The sequence below is a fragment of the Poromitra crassiceps genome (genome assembly GCF_964638095.1).
Source record: "Poromitra crassiceps genome assembly, chromosome: 9".
Lineage (NCBI taxonomy): Eukaryota > Metazoa > Chordata > Actinopteri > Beryciformes > Melamphaidae > Poromitra > Poromitra crassiceps.
In genome coordinates, this window is record NC_139630.1 from 44,804,866 (window position 1) to 44,818,308 (window position 13,443).

The 13,443-nt window shown below is 47.9% G+C and overlaps 1 protein-coding gene across 1 annotated transcript in view; it reads right to left on the reverse strand.

The window, feature by feature from the left end:
• The window catches only part of lpgat1 (lysophosphatidylglycerol acyltransferase 1), a gene marked incomplete at its 3' end in the record, with an annotated part of 60,768 nt that overhangs the window by 3,888 nt on the left and 43,437 nt on the right, over nt 1-13,443 (reverse strand). The window lies entirely within an intron of this gene.

Sequence of the window (13,443 nt, forward strand, 5' to 3'; positions counted from 1 at the left end):
CCGCTCGGCTCACAACGTAAACCGATAGCCGTGTAATCCTAGCGGGGGGGAATGGAAGCTGATCCTGGCCACTTTCTTACGGAAAGGTTTGAGTGTGTAGTCCTGGACTAGCAGCTGGTTGCCACAGCGTTTCCTCCAGCTGAAATATTCACGCAGGAATCAGCTGCAGCACAGCTTGAGGGTGCTGAGGTCAGCTGCAGCACAGCCTGAGGGTGCTGAGGTTGAAGGAGGCACAGCTGATTCTAGTTCAGAGGAAACGCCCAATGCCCGTTTCTACCTCTCCCCTATCAGCCCTGTTACCAGCCAAGCTGATCCCCTATCAGCCACTTTGTTACCAGCCAAGCTGATCCTTTATCAGCCACTTTCACTGTTAGCAGCCAAGCTGATCCTCTATCAGCCACTCTCACTGTTACCAGCCAAGCTGATCCTCTATCAGCCACTTTCACTGTTACCAGCCAAGCTGAGCCCATATCACCCACTTTCACTGTTAGCAGCCAAGCTGATCCTCTATCAGCCACTCTCACTGTTACCAGCCAAGCTGATCCTCTATCAGCCACTTTCACTGTTACCAGCCAAGCTGAGCCCATATCACCCACTTTCACTGTTACCAGCCAAGCTGATCCTCTATCAGCCACTCTCACTGTTACCAGCCAAGCTGATCCTCTATCAGCCACTCTCACTGTTACCAGCCAAGCTGATCCTCTATCAGCCACTCTCACTGTTACCAGCCAAGCTGATCCTCTATCAGCCACTCTCACTATTAGCAGCCAAGCTGATCTGCTGGGTGGTGTTAATTTCCCATCCTGAAAATATAAAATATCTTGATCTGCATTTAGGCTGCTGCTAATCACACTGGCATGCTCCTGTCCTGTGGCTGAGAGCCGCCTGAGTGCTAACTGCAGTGCCAAGGCAGTGATAAGAGCACGTGTAGACGTAGCCGCGATAGCAGGCTATCTGCACGTTTTGAAAAAGCCATTTTTATTTTTTGCAACGAGGAAATAAATGTAAGACCATTTTAACAGCCAGAATTAAGAAGGGGAAAAAGCAGGTAATTTCCAACTAAACCTTGCTAATACATTTCCTATATTATAATTTATGTGTGTTGAAGAACTTTGAGGTAGTTGGTCACTATGCTCAAAGTTTCAGCAACAGAGTATTTTTCTTCAATATAAAATGCCCCAAGTTTTTGAAGTATTTTGCGAGTTTTTGAAGTTCTTCAGTGTGTGTGTGTGTGTGTGTGTGTGTGTGTGTGTGTGCGTGTGCGTGTGGTTTGGATCACAGAATGGAAAATAGACTTCTGGTGATGGGTTACAAGAAACTGCAACTACGGCCAAGCAGCAGCGAGGGTCACGGTTCTGTTTGCAGTGCTGAGAGATGCATTGCACTACGGTGTCAATATTGTGCTGAGTGAAAGAGACAGAGTATGACGGGGGTGTTATTTGTTGTGCTGAGTGAGCGCCGAGCGGTGCAGTGTGTGTAACAGTGTACTGTAGTGGTAGTGATGTGTAACAGTGTACTGTAGTGGTAGTGGTGTGTAATAGTGTACTGTAGTGGTGTGTAACAGTGTACTGTAGTGGTAGTGGTGTGTAACAGTGCACTGTAGTGGTGTGTAACAGTGTACTGTAGTGGTGTGTAACAGTGTACTGTAGTGGTGTGTAACAGTGTACTGTAGTGGTAGTGATGTGTAACAGTGTACTGTAGTGGTAGTGGTGTGTAACAGTGTACTGTAGTGGTGTGTAACAGTGTACTGTAGTGGTAGTGATGTGTAACAGTGTACTGTAGTGGTGTGTAACAGTGTACTGTAGTGGTAGTGATGTAACAGTGCACTGTAGTGATGTATAACAGTGCACTGTAGTGGTAGTGATGTGTAACAGTGTACTGTAGTGGTAGTGGTGTGTAACAGTGTACTGTAGTGGTGTGTAACAGTGTACTGTAGTGGTAGTGATGTGTAACAGTGTACTGTAGTGGTGTGTAACAGTGTACTGTAGTGGTAGTGATGTAACAGTGCACTGTAGTGATGTATAACAGTGCACTGTAGTGGTAGTGATGTGTAACAGTGCACTGTAGTGGTAGTGATGTGTAACAGTGCACTGTAGTGGTAGTGATGTAACAGTGCACTGTAGTGATGTATAACAGTGTACTGTAGTGGTAGTGATGTGTAACAGTGCACTGTAGTGATGTATAACAGTGCACTGTAGTGATGTATAACAGTGTACTGTAGTGGTAGTGATGTGTAACAGTGCACTGTAGTGATGTGTAACAGTGCACTGTAGTGATGTGTAACAGTGTACTGTAGTGGTAGTGAGGAAGCGGTAGTGACGTGCTGGCACCGGACCACGGCAGTGTGCTCATTTCCACCCTAACCCACTTGGCAGCGGCCCGCCTGTTAACCTGACACCCTGCTGGAGAGACAGACAGCTGCAGTTTCTCCTGTCAATAACCTTCAACGTCAGCTTTTTCGCTGGGTATATTGACCCACGAGGACACCATGACATAAACAAAAGTCTAATCTAGTTATCGGACTTTCGCAGCGGTTATTTGCCCAAAGCGGGTAGGAGTTTGGAGGAGTCACGAATAGAAAGACAAATTTGGGTTCAAAACAGGGCAAAACTAGCAGCAGTAGCTCCAAAGTGATCCTTCACATTATTATTACTGGCCTGTTTCACTCTGTATAGCTCGCTTGTACGACTTCATTACCGCTCCCCGCCAGCGTGGTGCAAGTGAACAATTCAATTCTGACTGTGGTGGTGACAAAGTTTGTCTACTCGACAAGCATCTTTGGCAGCTAACCAGCTATTGTTTTGGGCCCGATCACCTCTATATCTCTTTGGCTGTACGATGGTGTGTGTGGCCTGTGCTCAGGCACCACGCTGAGACAAAGAGCCGCACTGGGAGGCCTGTGCTCAGGCACCACGCTGAGACAAAGTGCTGCGCTGGGAGGCCTGTGCTCAGGCACCACGCTGAGACAAAGTGTCACGCTGGGAGGCCTGTGCTCAGGCACCACGCTGAGACAAAGTGTCACACTGGGAGGCCTGTGCTCAGGCACCACGCTGAGACAAAGTGCTGCGCTGGGAGGCCTGTGCTCAGGCACCACGCTGAGACAAAGTGCTGCGCTGGGAGGCCTGTGCTCAGGCACCACGCTGAGACAAAGTGCTGCGCTGGGAGGCCTGTGCTGAGGCACCACGCTGAGGCAAAGTGCTGCGCTGGGAGGCCTGTGCTGAGGCACCACACTGAGACAAAGTGCTGCGCTGGGAGGCCTGTGCTGAGGCACCACGCTGAGGCAAAGTGCCGCGCTGGGAGGCCTGTGCTCAGGCACCACGCTGAGACAAAGTGCCACGCTGGGAGGCCTGTGCTGAGGCACCACGCTGAGGCAAAGTGCTGCGCTGGGAGGCCTGTGCTCAGGCACCACACTGAGACAAAGTGCCACGCTGGGAGGCCTGTGCTGAGGCACCACGCTGAGGCAAAGTGCTGCGCTGGGAGGCCTGTGCTCAGGCACCACACTGAGACAAAGTGCCACGCTGGGAGGCCTGTGCTCAGGCACCACGCTGAGACAAAGTGCCACGCTGGGAGGCCTGTGCTGAGGCACCACGCTGAGGCAAAGTGCTGCGCTGGGAGGCCTGTGCTCAGGCACCACACTGAGACAAAGTGCCACGCTGGGAGGCCTGTGCTGAGGCACCACGCTGAGGCAAAGTGCTGCGCTGGGAGGCCTGTGCTGAGGCACCACACTGAGACAAAGTGCTGCGCTGGGAGGCCTGTGCTGAGGCACCACGCTGAGGCAAAGTGCTGCGCTGGGAGGCCTGTGCTCAGGCACCACGCTGAGGCAAAGTGCTGCGCTGGGAGGCCTGTGCTGAGGCACCACACTGAGACAAAGTGCTGCGCTGGGAGGCCTGTGCTCAGGCACCACACTGAGACAAAGTGCCACGCTGGGAGGCCTGTGCTGAGGCACCACGCTGAGACAAAGTGCTGCGCTGGGAGGCCTGTGCTGAGGCACCACGCTGAGACAAAGTGCTGCGCTGGGAGGCCTGTGCTGAGGCACCACGCTGAGGCAAAGTGCTGCGCTGGGAGGCCTGTGCTCAGGCACCACGCTGAGACAAAGTGCCACGCTGGGAGGCCTGTGCTGAGGCACCACGCTGAGGCAAAGTGCTGCGCTGGGAGGCCTGTGCTGAGGCACCACGCTGAGACAAAGTGCCACGCTGGGAGGCCTGTGCTGAGGCACCACGCTGAGGCAAAGTGCTGCGCTGGGAGGCCTGTGCTCAGGCACCACGCTGAGACAAAGTGTCATGCTGGGAGGCCTGTGCTGAGGCACCACGCTGAGACAAAGTGCCACGCTGGGAGGCCTGTGCTGAGGCACCACGCTGAGGCAAAGTGCTGCGCTGGGAGGCCTGTGCTCAGGCACCACGCTGAGACAAAGTGCCACGCTGGGAGGCCTGTGCTGAGGCACCACGCTGAGGCAAAGTGCTGTGCTGGGAGGCCTGTGCTGAGGCACCACGCTGAGACAAAGTGCCACGCTGGGAGGCCTGTGCTGAGGCACCACGCTGAGGCAAAGTGCTGCGCTGGGAGGCCTGTGCTCAGGCACCACGCTGAGACAAAGTGTCATGCTGGGAGGCCTGTGCTCAGGCACCACGCTGAGACAAAGTGCCGCGCTGGGAGGCCTGTGCTCAGGCACCACGCTGCATGAGGAGAGGAAAGAGTTGGTCTGCCTCTCGCTAGGAAAGATAAGGCTCCTCGTCTGTGTGCCAAGATGCTACGCATCCCTCAACTACTGACATATCTCTCTCTATCTCTCTCTCTCTCTCTCTCACACACACACACACACACACACACACACACACACACACACACACACACACACACACACCTCTACCTCCTGTGGGGCAGTGGTCAGCTGTACCAACAAAAGCATAATAAAAATGCCTATAAATACCTTCATCCTAAATACCTTATGGGAAACATTCATCTTATTAAAAATGTGTAACAGCAAATACACCCCTTGTTTTAATTGGGCCAACGGCATCATTGGTGAAAGTGCACTTGCAGCAGAGTATTCCTTCCTTATGTCATTTCATATTGAGGTCAATGGGGATCCCTAAGTGAAGCGCACAGTCCGCATGGTGCTTATGCTTTAGGGGCTCTATGCAGAATGCCAAGAGGCCCTGGCTTATGGAACCTGTCTCTGCCAGACGGGGGCGGTATTGTGTTCACTGGCTTATCTGCAATCCGAGAGAAGTTGAGGGACGGTCATAGTCGTTAATTGCTCCATTTACTCTTTAATCTGCTTCCTCTGTGGCTCAAGGCCGTCTGTGTTCCAGGAAAGGCTTTGGTACAGAACAGCGGAAAGGACACAATCACCTCCCACAGATGGAGACGTAGGGATGCACACAATTAATCGAAACTCGATTAATTGCTTGTTAAGGATTTACTCGAGCAAAGAAAGATTACTCAATCAAAACAAAACATAAAAGCAACGCATTAAATGGTGTTTTCAAATCATTTTTCAATGATCCTCCAGAGGGCGCAATGATATCACTGTAACAGACTGTTCAGCGTGTATGCGAGGCCCTGTGTTTGTCCCCTCGAGAGTTACCGTACAACAGGAAGTGGGGGACTTTGTTGTTGACCACAGAGCTGGTGTGTGCTAACTGCTAACGCTAGGAGCTAACTGAGAATGAATGTGGAAACGTGTTATAACGTTACAGCCTGACTCTCGTTTATTGTTTTAACAAAGTGTAAGTAATAGGCGGACCCGGACACTCGGCTACATCACTATAGCCCTTTTCAGACAAGTCATAAGATGCTGTTCAAGTAGAACAGTGTTCATTCGGATAAATTGGCTCGCCTGGAGTCTCACCTGGACTGCGAGCAGAAAAAATAAACAATCTGCGTGGGTAAGTGAGCCCCTGCGGCCGTGACGGGGATTCTGTCTAAAAAGTTATGCCTCCACGTTTTTATGTGTTTCATAGCGTAGGCTATGCTATGCAATGCTGTGAGAAATATACAATAAGTTGCTGCTGCATAAATAAACGTTTTATTGAGGAAAAAACACATTTGGTATGGTTTGGAAAATGTTGTATTTTTATTACAATTAATCGATTGATTGATTGTTAACGTTACCAATGATCAAGTTTGGAATTTGCGGAAAATGTGCATCCCTAGTAGACGGGTAAGTCAGAAGCAACACTGTCCACAGAATCTTCATACATATTCCTCAGAAGACTACCAAGATAAGTTTGCCCAGGTAAAAGATACGAGCATTCAAAAAAGGCTGATGCTTCGACCATATGCCTTCCTTGAGACACATTCTTCTTCTTGTAGCAGAGAGATGAAGCAACTGATAATGTAATAGACATAATGTCATAAAATGGCCCCTCTAAATGGGCTGAAAATGGAATAAACTTCATGTAATGAAATAGCTGGTAGGGATTCAATGACCTTCTCAGGGACACTTCAGCAGTGCAGATAGTCGCCAACACATCGGCCTGAACCCGCTAGCGTGCGTTCACAGCAGCTTATCCCCGCCTTGCAGATCACATCTATATGGCCTGAACACACTTTCACCAACTGACCATATGCCCATATAACATCTATATGGCCTGTACACACTTTCACCTACTGACCATATGCCCATATAACATCTATAAGGCATGAACACACTTTCACCAACTGACCATATAACATCTATATGGCATGAACACACTTTCACCAACTGACCATATGCCCATATAACATCTAATGGCATGAACACACTTTCACCAACTGACCATATGCCCAGATAACATCTATATGCCATGAACACACTTTCACCAACTGACCAGAATCAGAATCAGAATCAGAAAGACTTTAATGATCCCCGGGGGGAAATTGGGACAGGTTACAGTAGCTCGCTCTCAGAACACAACATAGCATAAAATAAACAGTAGTAAAATGCGATAAGTAAGCAAAAATAAGCAAAAATAAAGTAGAGTAAGTATAAAGTAAGCAAAATAAGTAGAGATGTCACAATATATCGTCCCACAATATATTGCGATATCAAAACGTGACAATATGTATCATTGAGATGAAATCTCATATCGCGAGAAAAAGAAGCTGAACATGGTGGCACTGATCTGCATCTGATTGCATGCTCGCTCTCCTTTTCATTGCTTTGTTTGAACAGACGAGGGACATTACAGACACGGAGGATGAAAATGGTGAAATTACTCAAATTAGCGTGGAGGATGCCCCCTCAACTTACAAATCGATCGCAAAAAAATATTGTTACAATATCGTATCGTATCGTTATCGTGAACCCAATATCGTGTATTGTATCGTATCGTGAACTGAGTGTATCGTGACACCCCTAAAAATAAGTAGAGTAAGTGATGTACATTACGTGTCAAATTGCAGTTATTGCACACTGGACTTATATTAAGTCGGCTTGCCCATTACATTACACGTGGCTCAGCCAGGCACAGTTAACCTATCGGCTGGCTCAGTCTCAGGGAGACTGAGCGTCTCCGAGGTGCTCTTTTAAGAGAGGCGTTAAAGAGTCCAATGGGCCACAGGCAGGAATGATTTCCTGTGCGTCTCCGTATTGCATCTAGGTGCATCTAGACCATATGCCCATATAACATCTATATGGCCTGAACACACTTTCACCAACTGACCATATGCCCATATAACATCTAATGGCATGAACACACTTTCACCAACTGACCATATGCCCAGATAACATCTAGGCCTGAACACACTTTCACCAACTGACCATATGCCCAGATAACATCTAGGCCTGAACACACTTTCACCAACTGACCATATGCCCAGATAAAATCTAGGCCTGAACACACTTTCACCAACTGACCATATGCCCATATAACATCTAATGGCATGAACACACTTTCACCAGCTGACCATATGCCCAGATAACATCTAGGCCTGAACACACTTTCACCAACTGACCATATGCCCATATAACATCTAATGGCATGAACACACTTTCACCAACTGACCATATGCCCAGATAACATCTAGGCCTGAACACACTTTCACCAACTGACCATATGCCCAGATAACATCTAGGCCTGAACACACTTTCACCAACTGACCATATGCCCATATAACATCTAATGGCATGAACACACTTTCACCAACTGACCATATGCCCAGATAACATCTAGGCCTGAACACACTTTCACCAACTGACCATATGCCCAGATAACATCTAGGCCTGAACACACTTTCACCAACTGACCATATGCCCAGATAACATCTAGGCCTGAACACACTTTCACCAACTGACCATATGCCCAGATAACATCTAGGCCTGAACACACTTTCACCAACTGACCATATGCCCAGATAACATCTAGGCCTGAACACACTTTCACCAACTGACCATATGCCCAGATAACATCTAGGCCTGTACACACTTTCACCAACTGACCATATGCCCAGATAACATCTAGGCATGAACACACTTTCACCAACTGACCATATGCCCAGATAACATCTAGGCCTGAACACACTTTCACCAACTGACCATATGCCCAGATAACATCTAGGCCTGAACACACTTTCACCAACTGACCATATGCCCAGATAACATCTAGGCCTGAACACACTTTCACCAACTGACCATATGCCCAGATAACATCTAGGCCTGAACACACTTTCACCAACTGACCATATGCCCAGATAACATCTAGGCCTGAACACACTTTCACCAACTGACCATATGCCCAGATAACATCTAGGCCTGAACACACTTTCACCAACTGACCATATAACAAAGTGGCGCGGTTGTCATATGAGGGCACAGGAGGCGGGTGAGGTGGCGGGTGTGGGTGGAGCAGTGCAGAGGTTAATGACAGCTTATGGGAGCAGAGATCTGTTATCAGTGCTGAGGTTGTAGTGTCCATAAAATCACTGTGGATAGGGCCACCGTGGCCTGAAACGACCGCACAGCCGAGGGCACAGTCAGGGGTTCACCTGTGTGTTCCAGGTCAGATCAACTTTGGACGAGTGGTTATTATGATCAGAAACGGTGACAAACTGTGTAAACAGAACAGATACCTTATCGAAAAGTATAAACCTGCCCTCTTGCACATATCCTGTGAGTCCAGATTTCACAGCAGATACTAATACCGTACTGCGGTAAACACGTCATCTTACATAATGCAGAGGGCCAAATTTGTAAGATCAAAACGTACAGTAGAACATTTATTGAATGACATTTTTTGGTGCCTCATAATTTACAACTTGATAACTGCTGTCGGCCCCAAGTCCAATCAAATCAAATGAGTTCTTAGAACATGTACACAACTTCCTTTTGTCTCTCTGCATCCTTGGACAACCAACTTCCATATTTAGAGAGCCAGCTCTCAGAAAAATTGCAATTTTCCTATGGCCATAAGTTTACTTCAAAACCCGGCTGAGGTGGCTTCAAGGTGGGGATGAAACAACCTCGTCCACTCCCATACTGGGTTTCCATGGCGACACCAGGCCTCTAAGGGCCCTCGGACACCATCACTAATCACAAGAAGGCACTCATTGCCCTCATATGACAGAGAGAGAGAGAGAGAGAGAGAGAGAGAGGGAGGGAGAGAGGGAGAGGGAGAGAGAGAGGGAGAGAGAGAGAGAGGGAGAGGGAGAGAGAGAGAGAGAGACTGGTTATGGGTGAGGTGTTTAGCAGACAGATGTAAAAAAGAGGGGCCTGTTTCACCATGACAGACTTTGCTGCAAAGTGCTTGGAGGGAGAGAAAAAATCTGCCTCAGATACCTTAAGAAAGCGGTATGGCTGCAAACTCGACAATTCAGAGTGTGTGTGTGTGTGTGTGTGTGTGTGTGTGTCTTGTCTTTGAGAGAAAGCCAGGTGTGCAGCTAGAAAGCATCCATCTGATGACCAGGCAGACTCAGATGCCGTAAATCACCTGACCTTTCACCTCTCCTCACACAGCAGCAGTCACAATTGCAAACACAGCAGGAAAAAAAACGCCACATAAAAGAGGAGAAGACGCGTTTAAAATAAAATAATTCAACCTATTTAACATCCTCTACTGCCTTCTCTCTGCCCCTGTACACCCACCTATAGCTCACCCAGCTGCCATTCACAGAGGGCTTATAATGCTGCAATCTGGGAGACCAAGATTATATGGGGAGAGAGAGAGAGCTAAGAGACATAGAGGGATATGGGAGAGAGGGAGGTGCAAGGATGAAGAAAAAGTGCATTGCGATCAGTGTGGATTCATACAGAATATTACTCAATACTCAACTGCCTATTTTGCTCGAGCAGGAGGAATCTATACAGGCCAATAAAACATCAGTGGCACAGGAGGCCAGTAGCTTATTAGCATGGTCACTTCACACAGAAACACCTGTACGTGAGGCGTGGACATCCTTATCCTGCACACAGGTTTATAATAATATATGTGATTCTGAAAAACAAAACACTATAAAAGAGATATCTGAGATGCCGTCCCCAGTGTTGATGCAAAATTATATGAGTCTTTCTTGACTTTCCATAACTAAGTTGGAGCAGTTCCATGACCTAAAAGTATTATTTCATGTTGGCTTTCAATTCTGAAACATTTTGGGTTACATGCACGCACGCATACACACACACACACACACACACACACACACACACACACACACACACACATGAAAACCACCATCTAATGCAACAAATATGGGAAACTATTGGGAAAATAAACTGGTATATTCCAGTAAAGAGACCTATTTATCCGCCGATATTCCCCTGGTTTGCCATAAGATTCTAAATAACTGACTTCTGACTGGAATTCAGAAATCCCATGGTCGGTGGAAACAGCTCCACTGATTCCAAAATCACTCAAAAATGACAATAAAAACATGGTTCCAGGTGGCGCGCTGGACTTCCTATCCGCATGATGACCCAATGATCACGGAGGCGCTCACACCCCCCCGCAGCCTTCCCTTCATCAGCAGGCGGGTGAATCCTCTTGTTGACTGTGCACCTGTACCCGCGTGGGCGTCTCTTGGCTCAGCTTGCTGCTGGAACACCTCCTCACATCAACAGCTGTCTCTGCCTGTGCCGCAGAGCTGCTGACCACGCCGGGGAGGCTGCGTGAACAGCTGTCTCTGCCTGTGCCGCGGAGCTGCTGACCACGCCGGGGAGGCTGCGTGTATCAATGGCTGAGGGAGAGAGAGAGTCCCTGAGGTGGGGGGGTGGATCCTCTGCCTCTCTAATTACAGACTTAATGAGTCCTTAGCTGTAGTCCAGGTGGGTGGAGAAGCCTCCAGAGAGGGACCGGCAAGGCAGACCAGGGTGTATAAATCACCTTTTACTTTGCAGATCTGAGACCAGTTTACGACAATATATCAGATGGTGAATGTATGCATGTGGAGATATTATGTGTACAGTCTGCTTTCTATCTTATATTCTGCACTGTCCTTTAAGGCTGCATGTCCACTTAGCTTCTTTTTCGGAGCCCTTTCCTTGTTAAAAGCAACAGGAAGCGTCTGCAAGGAGCACCAAAGGCGTCCGCTCCAGACAAGCGCTGCAGCCGGTGTTTTTTTTCCCCTCAGAGCGGAGCGCTTTCAAAAGCTGAGAAATTTTCAACTTTTCAGAAAAGCGCTGGGTGACGTGAACCTTTTTCCAGCCGGACAATGGAGAAATAGGACGTGGTAGGCTAATCATTGAATTTACGTTACTGTAACAGCGATCATAAAGGCAGTATGGATTATACCCCACATGTATTGTAAATATGGGACAGGGATAAAGTTAAGTTAATTTATTTATCTAACACCCCCCCCCCCCCACACACACACACACACACCCCGATTGTCGACAATCAGCCTGATTGTCTGATTCAATCGGATCTGATTCAATCAGACAATGAGACTGATTGTCTGATTCAATCAGATCTGATTCAATCAGACAATCTTATCACAAAGAAGGCTGGCTCTGATGACCACGACTTGTATTCGAGACCAGAGGTAAGTTGGTCGAGTTTCAAACTGCTGATGCAATCATGCAAAAATCCCCAAAAGTTTATCCATGCAAACGCTAGTTTCAAAGGGTCGCCAAAACAGGATCTGAAGAATGAACATGTAGTTTTTAACCGATAAAAATGCTCGTTCTTCAGGCCATTACGCACAGCGCAGCTGACTACGGCTGCTGGTTTATCCAAAAATGCACACCCGGATCGAGGTCTGATGATCACGTTCTCACCACAAACGAACCGCACCAGAGTCTGACTTTGAAAGCGGACCGAGACCACCCTTTCTTGGCGATCTCGGCCCACTTGTTCTGTCCCACATGCGAGTGTGATTGCTGTATTCACACCACGCAAACAAACCGCACCAAGGGGGAAAATGCTCTCTGTTTCGGAAACAATTGCTTTAAACGAGACAGGTGTGAATACACCCTAAGATTTATGAATTCAGCAAGACCCAATGAATCTCTCTCCTCCATATAAAATGAACTCTGCGTATCTCTCTCTCTTTCCACCTCTGTCCCTCTGTCTGCCTTGGCACTTAAATGCACTAAATTCAATTCAATTCAACTTTATTGTCATTGTTCACAGTACAAGTACCGAGAAACAACGGGTAAATTTGTTTAGTTTTGACAGATAACATTATTTTATGCAATTTAAGCAATAGAAAAAAGAATACAGCATTAAAATGTGTGATAGACCCCCCCCCACCCATAGCTGGCTACTATTGTATGCACTACTGTCAGTGTGTCAATTCCTGTACATTTATTAAACTTGGGAATTAAAGTCATTCAGATTTTCTTAAATCATATCAAGGCTGACTAGCAATAAATCTGCGCTGATTTACTTTGGGATAAATGCAGGCACACAACTCCAACCCTGCTGCAGCCAGCCAGAGCACCGTTTCTCTCACTGAAAGAGAAAAAGACGCCAAACTATTTCACATCTAACTACTAGCACAACGACAGCAGAATACAGCAGACCTGAAGCCAAGGTCAAAGTCAGTTCTCACTGCACACAACACCAGTTCATCTGTGGGTTTATGCCCCTGTAAAAAGCATGGGCGTCTCTTTCTGCAGTCCACACACAGAGGCAATAATGACATCAAGACAGAGAGTGGTCGGCACACGGGTGAGGTGACACTTGACGAAACGCCTCCCCCACTTGAATCAGGTGTGTCCGGCTCCTCGTGACTCGCTCACTAGGCATGAACGTCGGGTGGGGGAGCTTGCTTCATCAGTGGGCGGATACAAAACGTGGCCACAAAGCTCTCTCGTCGATGCAAGTGAACGGCGCTGAAGTGAGACACATGAACGTGGACTTGGAAGTCGAGAGCAGAGTCTCTGTGTGCAAAAGCCAAATGAGTTGTAATGACATTATGGAGCTGTGATGTAATATGATTCCTCTGCAAAAGGACATCTTTGCTGTTTGTTTGGGAAGGCATGGTAATGGATTACAGAGTGAGGGGGAGTCGAGCAGCACACCAAACTAT